We start from the raw sequence: 18,602 nt of genomic DNA, 5'->3' as shown, positions 1-18,602 counted from the left end.
GCCCACAAAAAATATAAAACAATCCAATCGATATCCTACATTTAACAAAACCCACTACACAAATTAGTACCATTTGAAATGTAACATAAATAAAAATCTATGACTAAGAAACATATCTCCCAATAAATAAAACCACCCTGTAAAGATATAAGTAATAATCTCAACTCAACAAGCTAAAATTTCCCCAAAACCAAAAGACTTACAAAACCTTCAATACTTATAAATAATAACATTCAATATGTTAAGTGTTAATAAAATCAAACTTAAATGTCAATACATTTAAATAAATACATTAAGTTTCTTTTTATCTATTAAAATTAAGTTCATTATTCCTTACTATCAAAATTCATTCAGTCTAAATTTAAATGTTATGTAATATAACTTATCCTAAATTTTATTAAAAATCACTTCTCTAAACTATACGGTTAATTTTCTTTTAAAAAAATGAAACTACTCAAATTACAACAACTAAAAGAAAACACTAACAAATACCTATTCAGAAGTTAAAAAAATATAGTGTATTATGTCATCAATTTCATCAAAAATTCTGTTCTTCATTACAATCTCTACTCTTTTTATCTTTTATAAGTAACACCAAAAAATAGCAATTACTATTCATATCATGCTATTTAAGAATTTTACTCTATTTCCTTAATATATATTTTTAAAGTTATCCTAACTTCTTCAAACACTTACTACTAATATACTAATTATATAATAATTTTTATAATAAACAATATTTATTAAATATTATTATAATATTTACAACCAACTTTCATATACTTTATTATCTCTTTATATAATGATCTAAAAACACATAAAATTTCTAATTCCTACTTTTTTATTCTCTACTTATACAGCTCTTGAAACAAGTTAACCCTCTAACTAATCTCTACACTAACTCTATAATTTAACCTAATGTTATCTCACAGTTTTAAATATTTTTCAAGACTAAAAAAAAATATATTTCATTAAAAACCTCCTCCAAACTGTTAATCTTATCACTTTCCTCAGTTATTATTACAAAATCACTTTAATATAAAACCCAACTACAACATGAATTTCTATTTCTAAGTTTCACACTAAGTAATCGCTCTCTCATACATTTTCTCCACCTTCACACTCTCAATATCCAAATCCAAACTCACAATCCTGTCCATAACCACTTTGAAATCTTTAAAAAAAAGTTTACTATACTCAAATCTATTCTAAAAACACTTCTAAAAAATCCAATTATTAAATAATGTAATTCATCTTTAATCCTAACATTTTTACTCTTAACTACTATTTTTAGAAACATTATATAAAAATACATTAAGTAACATTCACCAATTAAAATTTAAACTAGAACCTAACCCTAACTCTACCTAAATAAAATAATTAACAAGAAACCCAAATATTTTCTACGTCAAAAATAAAATTCAAATAATTTTAACTTAACAATTTAACTTTATCGATATAACAAATAAACTTATTTTTATTTTAAACTTAAAAAATCATTATCCACACATAATTATTTAACTTGCTACTAATTTAACATTTATCAACTGTTAAAAACTCTAAAATAACGTACCATCTTTTAATACTTAGTAATGATATAATTTCACCTATGTTACTAATTATAGATGTTATCTAAGTAATTCCTAATTATTGTCAATTTCTTCTTTACTACGTACATTATTTTATTCTTATATTTCTTCATGCTTATAACTGAAAAATTATAACAACCTATACCATTATCTTGCCAGTCTCTATACAATTTTATAAAACAAAACTTAACAAGACTTATTTCTCATGTCAAAACATAAAGTTTACTTATATCTCAACAAGTACAAAAACCCAAGTAAATTTCAATAAGGAACATAAAACCAGATCACACAAAAAACACACTCGCCACTCCACAAATAAAACACCAATGTAAATACAAAGATACACTACACTATGTAAATACAAATGTAGATTACGCAAGAATTGCAACATACACCTGACGTCTTGTACTGCACCCACCAAAATATAGAAACTTTAGGTTTCTTTATAAATATAAAAATCAATATTATAAACATCTTATTTAATAACTTACAAAGTATAAAATTCTATCAAATATTATACTTCTACTCTATTTACTTTATTTACTTTTAATTATATCACTTTACCAATTAACCAACCTAAAACAAACATTTAAGTAACTTTAACTAAAGTTTCAAGTTTAAATACTTTGTATTTATCTAGCGCTTCTCAAAAAAATCCATTCTTTACCTACTTACTTAATATACCAATAAAAAACATTACAAGTAATCCATATAATTAAAAAGCCCTTACATTATTAGCTCTTAATAGAAAAATAGTTACCAATTTAAAACAAAAAAGTCATTTATCCATCAATAGTAATCAAAATATAAAAGTAATTTTAAGCCTTGAAACTTAAAAATGGTAGGATCACATTTTATACCACCTATTACTTCAACAACACTAAAATAATTAAATCAATTGAAATATTATCTAAATAAACGATCTAATTCTACATCCCTTACACTAAATACCTTTCTAACAAATATAAAATATTAAATACGCAGTTTTACAAAAAAAAAAAACAATAAATTTTCTTTTATTAACACACAAACATAAATATAAAATTTTAATAAAATTTATAAATGTATCTAATCACATAAAATCTACTTATAAAAGTGTACAACTTTAAGAAATATCAAAAATAAGAATAACTAATATAACAATAAATAAAATTTAACACCATAATTTTAAAATCTTATAACAAAATTATACATTTAAATTATATTATTATAATAATAATAATAACGATAACACCTTCTTTATGTTAATATATGCAACAAATGCTTAACAAAATCCATTAATAATTTTATTTTTTTTAAATACAGAGGGAGAGGGGAGACGTGGGAACGGGAAAACCAGAAACTCCCACGGACACTGAAAGATTTGATCTGCAGCCTCGGGAGAAGCTGGGATTGATGTGCAAGTACAAGACGCGGGCATTAAGCAGGAAAAGAATGAAATAAAAGACAATCCCTTCTGTTTCTGTGGCTGTCAGAGAGAGCCTGCCCCGGCTGAGCGAGAGAGAAACCGCGTGGGCACGATGGGGAAGGGCTGGCAGGGCAGGGCTGGGGCTGTGTGGGCTGAACGGAGAGTTTGCACCTTCTGACAGGAGGCGTTGAGCAAAAGTCCCCTCGGTGCAGCGGAGCCGAGCGAAGGTGCTGGGCTAGAAAAGCCAAATAAGGCCGGGGTCAGAAATTCCGGCTGCCTCGGAACAAAGAGCCGTGAGCGCTCCTGAGCCCCGGCAGCTGCTCGCTCTGTGAACCCCCACGCGCCGGGGCTGGGTTTGCCTGAGCCCCGAGTGCCCCCGGCCCAAGAGCAGCCCCGGCCCTTCCCTGCTGAGCGCGCAGCGATCGCAAAGGAAAAAAGGAAACTCTGGCCGGCAGGGCTCTCTCTGCGTGGGTTAGGGCAGGGCCCTGCGGGGAGCAGGGCGCTCCAGCACGGACAGCCCGGATCCAGAGCAGCTCCAGGGCTGAGCAGCGGGCTGGGGACAGCTGGGGACAGCCGTGAGCAGAGCCCGTCAGCCTCCCTCCGGGGCTGGGACTGCCTTGAGCACACAGCTCCTGCCAGGTGTGGCACCTACAGACCTCAGACTCCTCGCCACAAACAAGTTCTGATCTCGCTCTCGGGGTGACCTGCACCTCCTCCCCAGAAACCGCAGGAATTAGAATTTCGGGCCGCTTTTACAAACTTTACGTCAGCTTCGCAAATGCAAATCCCAGCGGGTCCCTGCTTCCCAGAGCGCCGGTCCTCAGCCATCTCCACTTCCCTGGAAAACTGCTCCAGCCCCAGGCTGTACCAAGGTGAGCACAAGTCTGGACCGCTGCACTCAGAGCGAGATCCAGCTACAAATGGAATTCCAGAAACGGCCTCCAAAATGTTCCATAATCACACCTTTAAAATGGCTCCACAGGGCAACGGCTCCCGTGCCAGAGCGGCACCTGCACGAGTCCTTGTGCCAGCCCTGGCGCCCTGAAAAACACAAGAAACCAACATCACACAGGCCTTGTTTGCAGAATTCCTGATCCAAGCCCTCACCTGTCCTGCCCAGCACCGAGGGAAATCTGACACGGTATTCATAGGTAACCTTTGCTGAGAGCGGCCATCACCCCGGTCCTCCAGCCTGGGCAAGGTTTTGCAGCGAATGGACCCAACTTCTAACCCTGGACCTAAATTTCTGTCAGCTTTTGTTAGAAAGATACTGGAGAGTAAATCCTACAACAGATTTAAAACGTTGCGCAAGGAATAACCGGCCCAGACAAAACCAAACCACCCCCATCTCTGCTCCACCCCATTTTGTAAAGACTCCCCTTCCCTGCTGCACCGTCCTTCACTGCACGTCCCTGTTGAGAGAGAAATGGAACTGGAAACAAGTTTTAAAGGATGAGTTTGTAAATAAGACTAGATACTTTAGAGAAATAGAACTATGAAAGATGCATTGTAATAAGATTCATGAGGGGTAATTTCAGATGATTGGTTTTTAAGGCATAGTGTAGCAAAAGCTAATAGGCCAAGAAACGCTTATAATGTATTGTAATTAGGAAATAGTTGGCTTCTGATTGCGGTGGCATGAATTATAACATCTGTATTGTCTCACCCTTCACGTGAGACTGAAAATGAAATAAAAGTTTTTAAAAACACTTCTCAGTTGCCTTATTTCTGGGTCAGAAAAGGGCATAATCTGATAAACTGGTGCGTTGTGCGAGGAAGATTTATCTCTCTCAATGTCCTATTCCATGGCATTTCTAAGTCAGCGTTTCTTATCTCAAATTTTCCATTCAGATAAATACTATGTAAACCTCCTGTCAAACTCTGACAATTTTCTGCAAGTCCATTTCCCACAGCAGAACTGCTCCCTGCCCAGCACAGGAGCTGCGAGTGCTGTTGCAGGGCACAATGCCTGAAGGAACACTGGAGCTGTGACATTAAAACCAGCAAAAGCAATTACTAAGTAAAAGAGATCCTCACCTGCTCCAAGAACTGAACCTCTGTGGCTCATCCTCACAGGGTGAACCTGCTCCAGGGAGGAATCTCCACGCAGCCCCCGAGACCTGGGGTCAGACGCTGCCCTACCAGCAGAAGAACAAGGGGTTAGTGAAGCTTTTGGGACACATTCTGGCCTCAGAGTGGTCTGACAAAACATCCGTCAACGTGGATCTTTAATAAAGGCAGCTGGTACCTAAGCTTGCAACAGACTTCCGTGTGTTATTTCCTCGGTCTCTGTTTTAACACATTTTGATATTAAAAGTGTTTAAACAAGATTTAACCTGAGCTCTGCACCCTGCCGTGCTCCAAGCCCTGAGGAAGAGCTGGACATCCTCACACTCGCCCAAGCTGAGGCAGCTCTCACGTAGGGACAGAGCTGCTGCAGCATTTAACAACACTTAGAAATCACCCCTGCCTTGAGGGCGTCCAGAGCTGGGAGAAAGCCCTTCCCACCACCCTCTTGGATTTCCCTCCCTGCCCCTGGCTTTGCTTCCAGCTTGGGAAGGTTTGTCCTGGGGCCATTTCAGCAGCACGAAGGGCTTTTCCAACCTCAGGGGTTCCACGGGAGCCCAGTGACTGACCCAGCTGCGCACGCAGGCACACAGATCGATTATCCTGCCGTGAGCCAGAGCACTCCAGGGCATCCTTGGAACAGCTGCGGAGAGCGGGAAAAAGACACAGCTGCAGCACCGATCCCGCTCCCTGCTTTCCCAGAGGGGCAGGAACACCATTTCCTCCCGAGCCTGAGAGCTCCCAGGGAAATCCCTGTTAGGGTGGCACTGAAGGTGCCACATTTCTGGCACCCTTGCCCTAGAACCACGGCCCAGCAGGTTTCTGTGGGAGCGGGGATTGTTGCTGCAGCTCAGAAGCTGCACATCCCTAAAGCATTTCCTTAGGGACACGAAGCTCCCCGCGCGCATGTTGTAGTCCAGTTTGTAATTTCAGCGTCTTTCAAGAGAGTTTAAATCGCAATGAGGCGACTCGGTGCCAGCACAGCATTAGCTACGGGACATCGGGAGACTCACCAGACGACATTCTCGGCAGAGCCTCCATTCTCAGCGCTCCAGCTGCAGCGTTCGCATCTCTCACGGACTCCGAGCTCCGTTTCCAGGGCTCCCATCGGGAAACCGGCGGCCGCTCCCAGATGCAAACGCCCAGGGCACCGCCGATCCCAGCCCCTGCTCCTCTCCCCCCCGGACCCCCCTTCCTCCAGCCTTTACCCCTTTTAGAGCCACGGCCCCGCCCAGGACACAAACGGAGGCTCCCAGGTGCCTCCTGAGACCCAAATCATTCCAGGGGCATCAGGAAATCAAAAGAAATAAACTTTGTAGCCATGATTTCAAGTCTTTTGACTCTTCACATGGATAGTCTTAAGCCGTACTTTGTCATCATTTGGTCAGCTCATGAGGTTTTTTAGTTTTTAAAACTGTGTTTTCTTGAGGCAGAGAAACTGCAACTATCTATCTTTGAGTAGAGGAGCACATACAAAATGTCAGGGTGAAAGATTACTCATACCAGTGTGAAAAAAAACGCTAATTGCTTGGTTTTTAAAATTTTAAAAGTTTAATAATAATAAAATGGCTATAAAAATAATAATATCATTAGAGTACTAAAGCTTAGAGTTAGGACAATTACAAGACAATAAAAAAAGTAAAGAATTACGGACGTCCGGATGTTCTCGGACATTAAGTTACGAAAAGCATGACTTGTGAATAAAGGAATCACCCTTAAACTAATATACTTGTTGCATATTTATATATCCTTTATGGTCATGAATGCATTCTATTTTAAACAAGAAACTCTGTTTGTTGTATGTTAATTGTTCCCTTTAATCCCTTGGTGTCTTCGAGTAAGGCCTGAAGAAATTAGCTTCTTCTGATAAGAAGCCATAAATTCCTCTCCTTTGGAAGATTTAGGTGTTCTTTGAAGTAAGTATCTCATTCCTAAAAAAAAAACTTCCCCACCTACATAGTCTCTATTTTAACATTATGTTAGAACCTAAAACTGTATTTAACACACTACTTAAGCGAATGAACACAGCATAACTTTCTAACATTACACTTATAATATTCATTATAGCCTTTGTGAAAAGCCAATCATAAAATATGCATTCTTCACACCAGCAAGGACAAGGAGGTATTGAAGGAGACTGTTGAAGGAGAGGTAAAGTCTTAAATGCTAAAACTGAAGACAGAGCATCACTAAGTCAAATGAAAGATTTGTCTATTTGCTTTTAAACTGATACAAAGCAAGACAAAGTAAATTATTATAACTACTTCAAATCTAGTTGAAAATGTGCTGAGGTGTGCATTAAGACAAAGGTGGAAGTTTACAAGTTACAAATGCTTAAGACACTTCTTGCTAGGGATAGATAGCATTGCATCCATTCCTGAAAGATTTGCATCTCAAAAAGATATGGCATATGAATTCTTAAATTAGACCAATAATGACATGCACCCAAAAAAGAAAAACATTCTCTCTTCTCCCTTTCTTTTTTGCTTTCTTGTCATAGAGTGTGACTAAGGAGAAACGAAAAGAATCCATGAGTGACAGAGCTGATTCCAATCAATCCTCCCCGATGGAGTGATCAAAGGCCAATTGTAGTGGACCAAACAGGGCTTTCCCCTTGGAAGTGTATTCCATCCCGTCGAGATCAGCACAAACACAAGGGATGAAACCGACTTCCCACGGCTGCCATCCAAGCTATGACACTGTAACTCAGTACCACCTGCACATTTTGTTGCTTGAATCCTTAAAGTAATGATTCTCTCCATCTCCATCCCTTAAAATCCAATTCTGTCAGCTTTTCAGTGTTCAAAAATGAACTAGTTAAGATAGCACTGAGGAAAGAAAGAACACAATAAGCATATTTTATTGTGTAAGTAAGTAGATTTGAGATGGAATTACTAAAAGGTAAGCATACATGGACCCCCCCCCCACACACACACAGTTGTCTTTTTGCAGTTGCACTTAAGGATTGTACTTCAAATATGGTTACACAGATATCTTCCCCCCCCCCTCCACATTGACTGCCTCTTAATATTAGAACCGAATCTGCCACAAAATTACATGAAATAAAACAGTGAGAAATATACTTGAGAATGACTGTTGTTTACAAAACAGGTAATTTATAGTATACAATTACTGATAAGGTAGAACAAGAGTTCAAAAACTGGACTGCTTTACAAAGCACTTCTTCAAACATCAATTCTGGATTATTGCTGGAAGGTACTAAATGGTCTGTTATAGACTAATTTACAGACATTCATAGAATAGTGAAAAATGCATGCTTTAGAAACCTGGGACATTTCATGCCTTTGTGCTAGCAGAACATGAAAATGGAAGTGATTGGCATTTTTCAATGTAGGTTAGTAGCATTTAGAGTTTTTATTCTGGTGTACTAACTGATTCTTCGTATTTTTTCTCTTTTTTTTCAGGTGATTTTTCATCTTCAGGTTTAGTCCATGGAGGGCTGTGAAACTTCTGTAAAGGTAAAAACATGGTGTATAGAATACATATATACATAAACAGAAATAAAAAAGTCTGTTAAAATTCCATGGCAATGGAATTGTCCCTAGAAAAGGGTCCTGATCTCTAAGAAAGCATCATTAACAACCTTCACAGTGCAAAACCATACAAGTCTGATGCTACATACAGCTTCATATCACTGCATATTTTATGTATATATGTATGAAAACAACCACATAGGTATTTAATATTTAATTATTTTGGATAACTCTCTTTACTCCTGCTTCCAGGGCTATACACATCACATTGTCAAATTAAGTAATTTGACTACTAATTCATTTGACTACCAGCTTTCCAAATATTTCATAGTTTGCAAGTTGTTACCAGCCAGAAATCATTTTGAACAGATCAATTGCAATCAGACACAGTCAAAGTCTGAATTAAGTAGTCTTCTCTTTTGAGACAGAACTTGGTGAAGAATGTGTAAGTATACTTTAAGTAACTGAATCGCATGAGACTTTTTAGTAAAACCCCAAAAATTACTCTGGAAGAGAATACCTGAAAGCTTGTCTCTGTTTCTGCTGCTTCCAAACGAGATGCTGAATCATTACGATTCCCCAGACATGTCTTGGCAACCTGTCAATAGAAATGTCAGAGATAACTACTTCATATTTTTTCCAAAAATATTCAGTTTTCAAAAAAAAACCCAAAAAAAACCAAAAAACCAAAATACCAAAAAAACCCAACAACAACAGCAAAAAACCAACCCAATTTGGGTCTTCTTTTAAGCCTACTTAATGAAATGAAACTAAGTTTTCATAGCTAAACTTATCCCAGACTCCCATCATCCCTGTAACAGTCTTCAACAATACAGTCTTGTGACAGCGAGTTTAACAACTTCATACTTACCCAGCTTTTTTTCTTCGTGTTTAAATCTCATCACCAATAGTGAAGTTTACTTCTACAGGTGGTCCTAGGGAACAGAAAATTAATTACAAGTGCCTTTTATGGGTGAGGAAATAGTAACAAACAGTAGAAAATCAGCATTACAGTTAGAACTTCTCTATTACTATTCTCTTGGCTATACTCTGGATCTCTTAGGTATAATAATCCCTGAATAGGAATATAAAGTCACTGAATGGAGAAGTCAGGTGACTCTCAAGGCAGAAAATCTTGCTGCATTACTTCCTGTCATTTTATTCAAGAAATAATGTCATATTCTTTGCCAATATGCTTTTTAATATCTGGGAAAGCAGAGTTGCACAGCATAAATAAAATTAATTACAAAGTGGATTTTTGAACTAAGGAGATCTTCAGGTATGAAACCAGAGATTTGCTCAACACTGGAAATTCTACTGTATTTAAATCCAAGTCCCTTCAGGAGTAGGATTAAGGATGCAATAAGAAAAGGAGCTGAAAGATTAAATACAGTCAAATATTCATAATACTTGGTCATTGCTCTAAAATGAGTTCACATTGGAATTTCTCTACTTGTTTTGCTATTAAAAGTGACACATTTAAATGGAGTGAAAACTACAAGGTTTTTTTAAAGTTTTGAGTCAGCAAGACTCCAGTGTAACAGTGGGAGGGGTTTAGTCATGTTTAAGCTACAGAAGGCAGCCTCTGAGATGATGCAGATGGATTTGATGTGGGGAGCTCTTTCTCATATTTTCCCACTCTAGACAGTAGAAATAAAAATTGGATTCATGTAGGGAATAATCAAGGCAGTATTGATTAAAATAAAGTCTATTGATAAAGCACCTACTCCTTTTATGACAAAAAATCAAACATCAAACAAACACGTGGTTTATGTCTTAGATAAAGACTAAAAAGTCAGATGACAGGGTAGCAATTTTTCGTAGTCTTGAAATACTTCAAAACCTTATACGTGTGGTCCTGTCAAAACTTCCATTTAAATTATTTACTCTTAATCTAGATTTAAAAAAAAATATTCCAAGCTGAATTATCCTCAGAAAAAATGAAGATTTAGGTGACTTCTAGGTGTGTGGCTTGAGGACAAAAGATACTCTAGGTCCAACAATCAATAGTATTGCAAAATGTGTAATAAAGAGGATAGAAATAATGCTAATTAAATATGATAATTTACATATCCAGAATTTTCTCTGACTGTACCTACTAGAACATGAAATCAGGTGACCTATTTCACCAACATCATTTATAGGAGATAGGAAGCAAAAACTATTAATTGCATTAGTAAAGCTAAAGGTCAACTTCTTAAGACATATGCAAAGGAAAAAGAAAAAAACAACCCCGGTCTGCTTTAGAGAAAATAAAAGTGAACAATAACACAATGCTGTATGAGTGAGTAGTCTTGCAGTGTCTTCATAGGCCAGACAACAAAGGCTATCTTGATAGGAAAAGAGCAATAAAGATTAAGTCTGTACTATTTCACATTTGTTCACTCAGAGATCTTCTCCTTTTAGTAGCACACCATATGGATCACTGTTGGAGAAAGACAGGGACTTTTTCCTAAGGATGTCTTTATGATGTTAAAGCATAACATATTCATTATTGACTCCTTATCACTGTGAAACATTGTATATCATTACCAAATAAATTACAGCTTGAAAACAACAACAGTTCAATAGCCAGGACTGTAACCAGCTCCTGTGGACGAGGTGCAAACACACACACACAGAGGGCTGGGTTTAACAGAATACAAACTGAATCCCACACACATATGACCTCAGGCATATATATATAAATACATACATATACATACACCCCCACCTGTGTGTATTTATGTGTTTTTATATGTCTATATCTACATGCATATATAAACACATAAATATGCAAACACGCATAACACATAGATCTTTGTGTCCCTCAGCTAAAGATCAGTGGCAGAATATAAACTCAATGAACTAGAATACTTTCCACCCCCTTAGGTGACAAAGAAAGCAAAATATTAAACTTCTGTTATTGTTGTTAGTTCCCTCTATGCCAAATAGTGGATTGTTTTGTATGTTTGTCCGTCAGATTTCCTCCCATGAGAGGTACAATCATTACCAATGGACAGAATGAGAGCTCGACATGGCAGAAACTATCAAAAAGCAAAAACTATTTGCTGTGTTGCTTTCCTCAGCTTAGCATGCAGCCCGATTAACAAATTGTCTGTGTGTGAAATTATGGCTATAAAATCTGCATATTGATTGGTCACGTACACAAAATTTGGGAAGTTATGGTATTCAATTGTCCTAGTAAACAGCACTGCAAAGCTGGAGAGCTTCACAGCTGGATGTATAAATGACAAAGGTGGATAAACAAAGGGTGCATCTTTATTACTGTGAGAACCCCGGCCTTGCTCTGGGGTCTCATGTGGTGGTGAAATTCCTCCTCCAACCCGTGCTTCCAAAGAAAAACTCCGCAGGCTTTAGCTGTTCGGTCTCAAGGCAGTTTATCGCTAGTTATCTAACAGATTATGTTCTTGGACTGCGGCTCTTTGATCAGCGGCCTGGGTAGAGGCACACACACCCCCTGACATCCTCTCGATCTGCTGTCTTCTTCGTCTCCCTCTCTGCCCAGGGCTGCTGCTATCTTTTATAAGATATATTACGTATAACATGTTTACAATTATTTCCCAATACCTACTACCTACGTTGCCAAGTGTTTTTCTACTCTAAACCAATCTGTGAGTGCCAACATCACCAAGAACATGGAGGTAAGGAAAAAGAAGGAGGAAGAACAGGATCAGCCCACTTTCCTCCATCTTAGAACTTCTGACCCCCATGTACATGTGTTAAAACCCCCCTGTACAATACTAAAAAAATTTCCCCTCTACTTTGTAACTACTTTTACTATACTATCTAACCTTTTGTGATTGCTTGTTCCACCTCCAAAGTTGGCAATTCATTCCATGGCTCAAACTCAAAATCACAGCTGTTTTTCAGCTGTCTGCCAGGGTCTAGAATGCCTCTGACCAAGGCCTGGAACCTCTAAAAATGTCTGAGAGACATTTTGAGTTCCCACATATTAGAAAAATTTTAACACGCCAGTCAGAACTCAGCATGTCCAGTGGCTATTGAATCATGCAACTTTACCTGCGAACAGCTGAACCATGTAAATATAAGTATTTTCTACTGCATCAACTCAGCAAATCAGAACTGGCTTTATGGTCAAAAAAACCATAACAATTTAAGGTCAAATAATCAATTCACAAGTGAACAGGAAATCAAGTTTAAATAAGTGGTATTATAACAGTTTTTGCAGTTAGAAAATCATTCTGCTGCTCCTAAAGAGCATCATCCAGATTTAGTTGACCAGACATTGGAGTTTCAGTGTTCCTGTGCATCACTGCTCCTCTTGGCTTCATAGGGCACAAAAAGCAGATAGGGAGGTTGTTTGTAAAGCACAATGGGAGAGAAAGTACTGGGTTAATTCTGAAGAAAAGAAACCAGATACAGGAGAAAAGAATGGTGTGGTTAGATCAACTGACAAACTAGTTATCTTAGTTGTCAGGTTAGGTTCACAGTTTACTCAAAGACACGTTTTATCAGATTTGCTCATGAATTTGTTACAGATCTGTACTGGGAGCTGCTTTAATCACTGTTTAGAAGAAAGATACAGAACAAGAAGTATGTGAAATGTGCATATACCTTCTCAGAAGACACCTCTGCAGTTTTTCATACGCTTTTCCTGTTTTAGATCAGTGTGCTAAGGGGATGGTTAAACTCAGATGATGCAACTTCTTATGACCTTCCTCTTCCTAGTCCTCATTTACAGAATCAAATTTACTTTAAGGATTTTATTGGCTTGAAATTTCGTTATAAAAATGGTTATTTTTTTCTCTTATTACACCCTTTGGAAAACAATTGGAGAGTGCAATTTGATCAAAGCTCTGAAACAGATTTAAGAAAATAAAGCAAAATGCTGTAGTTGCTTAGAAACGTATACAATTTTGGCTCCAATACAGAATATCCTTTGTCGTTGAATGATTAATGAACATAGAGTGTTTTTTTATTACAGGAAATTAAGGCAGTAAATAAAAAGCACTACCGCTTCTATTTATCAGAGAAGATTCTGTAAGGACAAAGCAAAAAATCTAATAAGAGAACAAAGAATAATTTTATAAGTTCTTTGATGTTGTAGCAATACCAAGCAGGTAGTTAAAAATGAGATGTTATATGCATAAGAATTATCTGACACGAAAAGGCAATTAAGTAAATTATGGTGTAAAAGCCAAAATCCCAAAAGCTTTTGGGAAGACAGAAAAGGGAAGGAATACAGGGGGAAAAGCTCTGCAGAACTCTGGTTCTGCACAGAGACTTTCAGGAGTCAGACATAAGAAAGCATCTCCGGATAAGGCTAAGAAAAAGTAGTACTGACAAGATGCCTCTAATAAAGTACAAATAATAAAAAGAATGGAAACTTTTACAATACCGAAGGTAATTTGGAGGGGGGCTTTTGATGAATTTCAGATGCTGTATCACAGGATATTCTACCTACTTCTGGCTATTGCTGGTCCTATGCCAAATTTCATTACAGATAAATATCAGCAGCGTCTAATTTCCAGATTTGCTACTCTGTATCCCATTTGCCAATAACTTTTCATTTTTTGTATTTCAGTATTTGTTCTAATGTAAATGACACTAATTACTCTGAACAGGCATAAGCCCCATAAATACAAAATTGCAGAAAGATCACAAATTTAAGATAGAGATGCTTAGCCATACAGACTTAAAAATACCAGTTGGAACCAGCAACTAACCATTTTGCTTTATTTTTTGCCTCAGTATCTATAAGGTTGCATGTTCTTCTCTAGTTAGTCTTCACTACCTTAATTCTTTCTAAATAGAAATCACATTTTATTTATCAGAGACACAATAAAAGGACCTTTGTGAAGTTCTGAGAAAGGATTACTGAAATAATAGGTTTCTAAGCAATGCAGTTTCTAGTACATCTTCACAAATATTACTTTGAAATGCTGCATTACAACCTTAACCATCCAGCCTTAATCTTCCTTCATTTGAATGCAAGAAGCTGTAAAAACTTCAGAAAAAATGACACAGTCAAGTAATGAAAAAAACAATTAAAACTCTTCCTAAGTGTTGCATTTTCTCCAAGTGATAGTGTTCACAGGTACAAATGGCAGCTTTGACTTACCAAAGAATTAGGATCCTTTGGGTATAAATTCCTTCCAGTACTTTCAGAACTTAAAGTGGTATTTCTAATGCCACTATATGTAGGCTAATTGTGGAAAGAAGATTTTTATTTCAGTTCTCAAAACTAATAATTTGAATTCCTTGTGCCTTTCGTCTCTCTATGTTAATGTGAGATGATGATGATGAAGAAGAAAAGATTGCTAACCAATGTCATCACCTGCACTATTTTTATGGCCATTTTAGCCTATATTAAGATGGACAGGGTGTCTGTCTGCTGATGGACTAAACAGTTAAAAATACAAGCTGTTAGAAGGACAAAAAACAACCACCTAAATAAGTAAACCACCATCTCAATAACTAAAACCTTGATTTTATGGAAAGGTGAATCTTTTAGGTGTCTTTGATTGCAATACTTGATGCAGAAATTAAATACTGGTTTGACTTTTGAAATATATTACCAGTTATTTTCTTTCCCTTTCTCTTTTAATGTATTCACTTCTGTATAAAAGAGCTGTTTAAAATGTCTGATACAAGTATTTAGCCTAAGAGGAAGAAGAAGAGGGGAGAGGAGGAGAGCGTAAGAGGAAGAAAAAGAGGAGAGAGTGAGGAGGAGAGAGTAAGAGGAAGAAAAAGAGGAGGGAGGGAGAAGAAGAAGAAAGAGAAGAGAGTGAGAAGAAAGAGAAGAGAGTGAGAAGAAAGAGAAGAGAGCGAGAAGAAAGAGAAGAGAGCGAGAAGAAAGAGAAGAGAGCGAGAAGAAAAACTGAGAAGAAAAGGAAGAGGAGAGAGTGAGAAGAAGAAAGAAAACAAAGCAAGAAAAATAAGAGTCAGAGATAAAAAGAAAAACCAAAACAGTCAGATTAGAAAGAGAAAGGCAGAGAAAGAGGAAAGAAAGGTGGGAAAAAGAGAAAAAGAGTGAAAGACAAACAGAAAAGGAAGCACTTGAAATGAAAGAGAAAAGGAAATAGAGAGACAAGAAAAAGAAGAAATAGAGCTGAAAACCTACAGGAAAACAAATGGAGAGACTGAACACAAGGTAGGGTTCAAGAGAGAAAGAAATAGAGAGTTAGAAACACAAAAAAATTAAAGATGGACAGAAAAGGAAAAAGGGTTAGAGACAAAGAAAATGATAGCAAGTGTTAGAAAGACAAAGGCTGACAAAGAGGAAAAAAAAGAAGAAAACATAGTGAAACCTAGATTGAAAGAGACAGACAAAGAGACATGGGGAAATACATGTAGAGGAATGGAAGAAAATAGACAGGGTGAGAAGGAAATAGGGTTAGAGAAACATAGAGATGTGTTAGAAATGGAAACAAAGGAAAACACAGCCAGAGACAAAGAGTTACACATGGAAGGATAAAGTGAGGAATAGACTAAAGAGGAAAGTAAGAGGCAAAGGGAGAAAAAGGGTGAAAACGATAGGACTCAACCACACCAAAGAAAGACAGGAGATGAATGTTGGGCGGGGCAGAGGGTAAGAGGCATCATTATTAGGGCTGATTAATCTTTATTCCCTTAATTTAAACTTCAGCAATACACAGGGAAACAACATATACAAATGCAAGTACAGAGACAAATAAAACAAAGAATACATCATACCTAGGCACACAAGTACAAGTCCAATTTACATACAGCAAAATACATCAAAAGACAGGAACAACTGCAAAGACAGAACAATATAATGTAATACAAGCCAAATACATATTGACACAATATAACCGTGTCTCCATTTCAGAAAAGTCCACAACGCTTTTATTGTTATGACGCACGCGGAACAAAAACGGCGCAAAACGCTCCGCCGACGTGCACGCCCCCTTCGCACTACGCACAAACTCACATTCACGGCAACTCGCTCCGGAGACTCCCAAAAAATCCTCCTGCCTGATGAAAACCCCCCCTGAAAGGCAAAGGCCATACACACAAGGTTGGAACTGCTCCACACACACACACAGCTGCAGACACAAGCACACACAAACTCTCACAGACAGACACAGACAGTCACACTCTCACATATTCTTCTGCTGACACGCTGGCTGCCACCCTTACGTGAAACGCTGCACTGAAGAATATGCTTAAACGCTTCTTCTGACCGCAGGACCTCCATGTCAAATGGTAGATTCCAGGAAATTCTGTAGGGACCCGGGGACCTACGAGACAAGGGGAGGCAGTCAGTGACTGACTATCTGAGAGCTAGGAGCTATACCAACTCTGGGCCCATCAGGGTTGTACCCCAAACCCCGTAGAGAACAGATGAACGGCAAAGCTCTATAACTGCTCTACCTGAGCGTGACTACGTGCCCGGGCAAGGCAGCTCCGATCATAATTGCCACAACAGAGGTGCATATAACATAAGGCAACGTAGGTACATACAGTATAAGCACAAACAACATAAGGCAACGTAGGTACATACAGTATAAGCACAAACAACATAAGACAACATAGGTAGGCGCAACATGCACACATACAATAGAAGCCGACACAGGTAGGTGCAACATAAGTGCATACAACGTAAGCCGACAGAGATACAAGATACAAGAAAACCCTCCCCCAGGACTAGTGCTCTCTGCCACAGATTTGAACTGTCAGCATCTGAAATTAAGTTAGGACTAGTGTCAAACGGCTGCAAGACAACTTAGCATCACCAAACATGTTATGTCAATCTCCTAATACAATCTAGAGCCCAACTACACCCTGCAAATGACAAATTTCAAGTCCCCAGGACTTGTGCTATTACAGGCTATGCAGCAGGGCAGAGCAGTTGTGGGACAAATACGTGCAGACACCCGTGACACAGGACAGGGAGAGAGAGCTTTTGAGGAGAAGAAAGGACCGAGAGACCCAAAGAACACAGAGTGCACCAGAGACAAGTGACAGGACACACACCAGAACTGCTCTGCCCTGAGCACCTCAGCACTGTGATCAAAACAGTCACTTTCCCTTTAGCTGGCCTAAGGGGACAATTCTTGCACATCCCTGCCCCCAAAGCTGATCCTAAAGGCCCTCCCAGCACCCCGCTTTCACCCCCTCTGTGGGCCTTAGCCCTCCACTTATCTCTCTGGCATCTGGGGATGAGAATCCACGTCGCCTGGCAATGGAGGCTGCCTCGCCTGCGGGGAATGTCCTATGGTCACCGGGCTGTGGTCCCGTGCTCAGCTACAATCGAGAACCCCAAACATCACTGCATGATCTTAGCTGCACAATGGACAAAACCCAGCAATCCTGCTACTCACCATTCTCCTGAGAATGCTCGGGCCGCACATTTTGGCCAGGCTCAGAGGCTGCCACCGTCATCGCAGGGTCTGCCTGGGTTAAGAAGAGACAAAGAGACTCGGCATTGCTGAAAACTAAGTGGACCTTGGCTCCCCCTCCCTACCTCGGCGTCTCACCACAACTCCTCAGCCATTGCCAAAGGCAACTCTGATGCAATCTTAAAATACAAAATTTCAAGGCTTCATCTCAGAGTCCTGCAATACTTCCCGAGAGCTCACAAGCACAGGAAATCCAGGCCATCAGCTGTTGGTGACAGGGGCTTGGCATATGCTGAGTGGATTCCCTAAAGCACACAAACAACAATGGATGCTTACAATTGCACCAAAACCTGAAACCTGAGCAAGAACAACTGCTTCTGTCCACTGCTCACCTGGCACACAGGGCCTTGACTGCTGCTAACTGCCGGGACCTCCTAAAAATAAAGGCAAAGAACACTGCTGTAACATGGTCACCATTCAGGCTGCCCCTGCAAATGCAAACAATGACTGACCTGCTCAAGGGAAAATCCTCACGCAACAATGGGGCCCTCTGCCACTGACCTGAACTGTCTGCATCTGAAAGGAAGTTAGGACTAGTGTCAAACGGCTGCAGGACAACTTAACAGCACCAAACATATTAAGGCAATCTCCTAATACAATCTAGAGCCCAACTACACCCTGCAAATGACAAATTTCAAGTCCCCAGGACTTGTGC

General features: G+C 38.7%; 1 protein-coding gene across 31 annotated transcripts in view; it reads right to left on the bottom strand.

Moving 5' to 3' along the window:
- LOC146767243 (uncharacterized) overlaps positions 1–18,602 on the bottom strand; it is a 494,975-nt gene that overhangs the window by 467,222 nt on the left and 9,151 nt on the right. For 4 of the 31 annotated variants that reach the window (XM_085579766.1, XM_085579770.1, XM_085579768.1 and 1 more), the window contains 3 exons: positions 18,280–18,463; positions 17,870–18,192; positions 17,689–17,792 (listed from right to left, as the gene is read on the bottom strand). The exons of 23 other annotated variants lie outside the window; for them this stretch is intronic. The gene's annotated coding sequence lies outside the window, so the exon portion shown is untranslated. Of the gene's footprint in view, positions 1–17,688; positions 17,793–17,869; positions 18,193–18,279; positions 18,464–18,602 lie in introns of those variants that run through there. 4 more of the 31 variants (XM_085579775.1, XM_085579780.1, XM_085579779.1 and 1 more) reach the window with 4 other exon arrangements.

This window comes from Lonchura striata, chromosome 5, assembly GCF_050655825.1.
Source record: "Lonchura striata isolate lonStrDom1 chromosome 5, ASM5065582v1, whole genome shotgun sequence".
NCBI classification, from domain to species: domain Eukaryota; kingdom Metazoa; phylum Chordata; class Aves; order Passeriformes; family Estrildidae; genus Lonchura; species Lonchura striata.
This window is presented reverse-complemented; position numbering and strand designations above follow the sequence as displayed.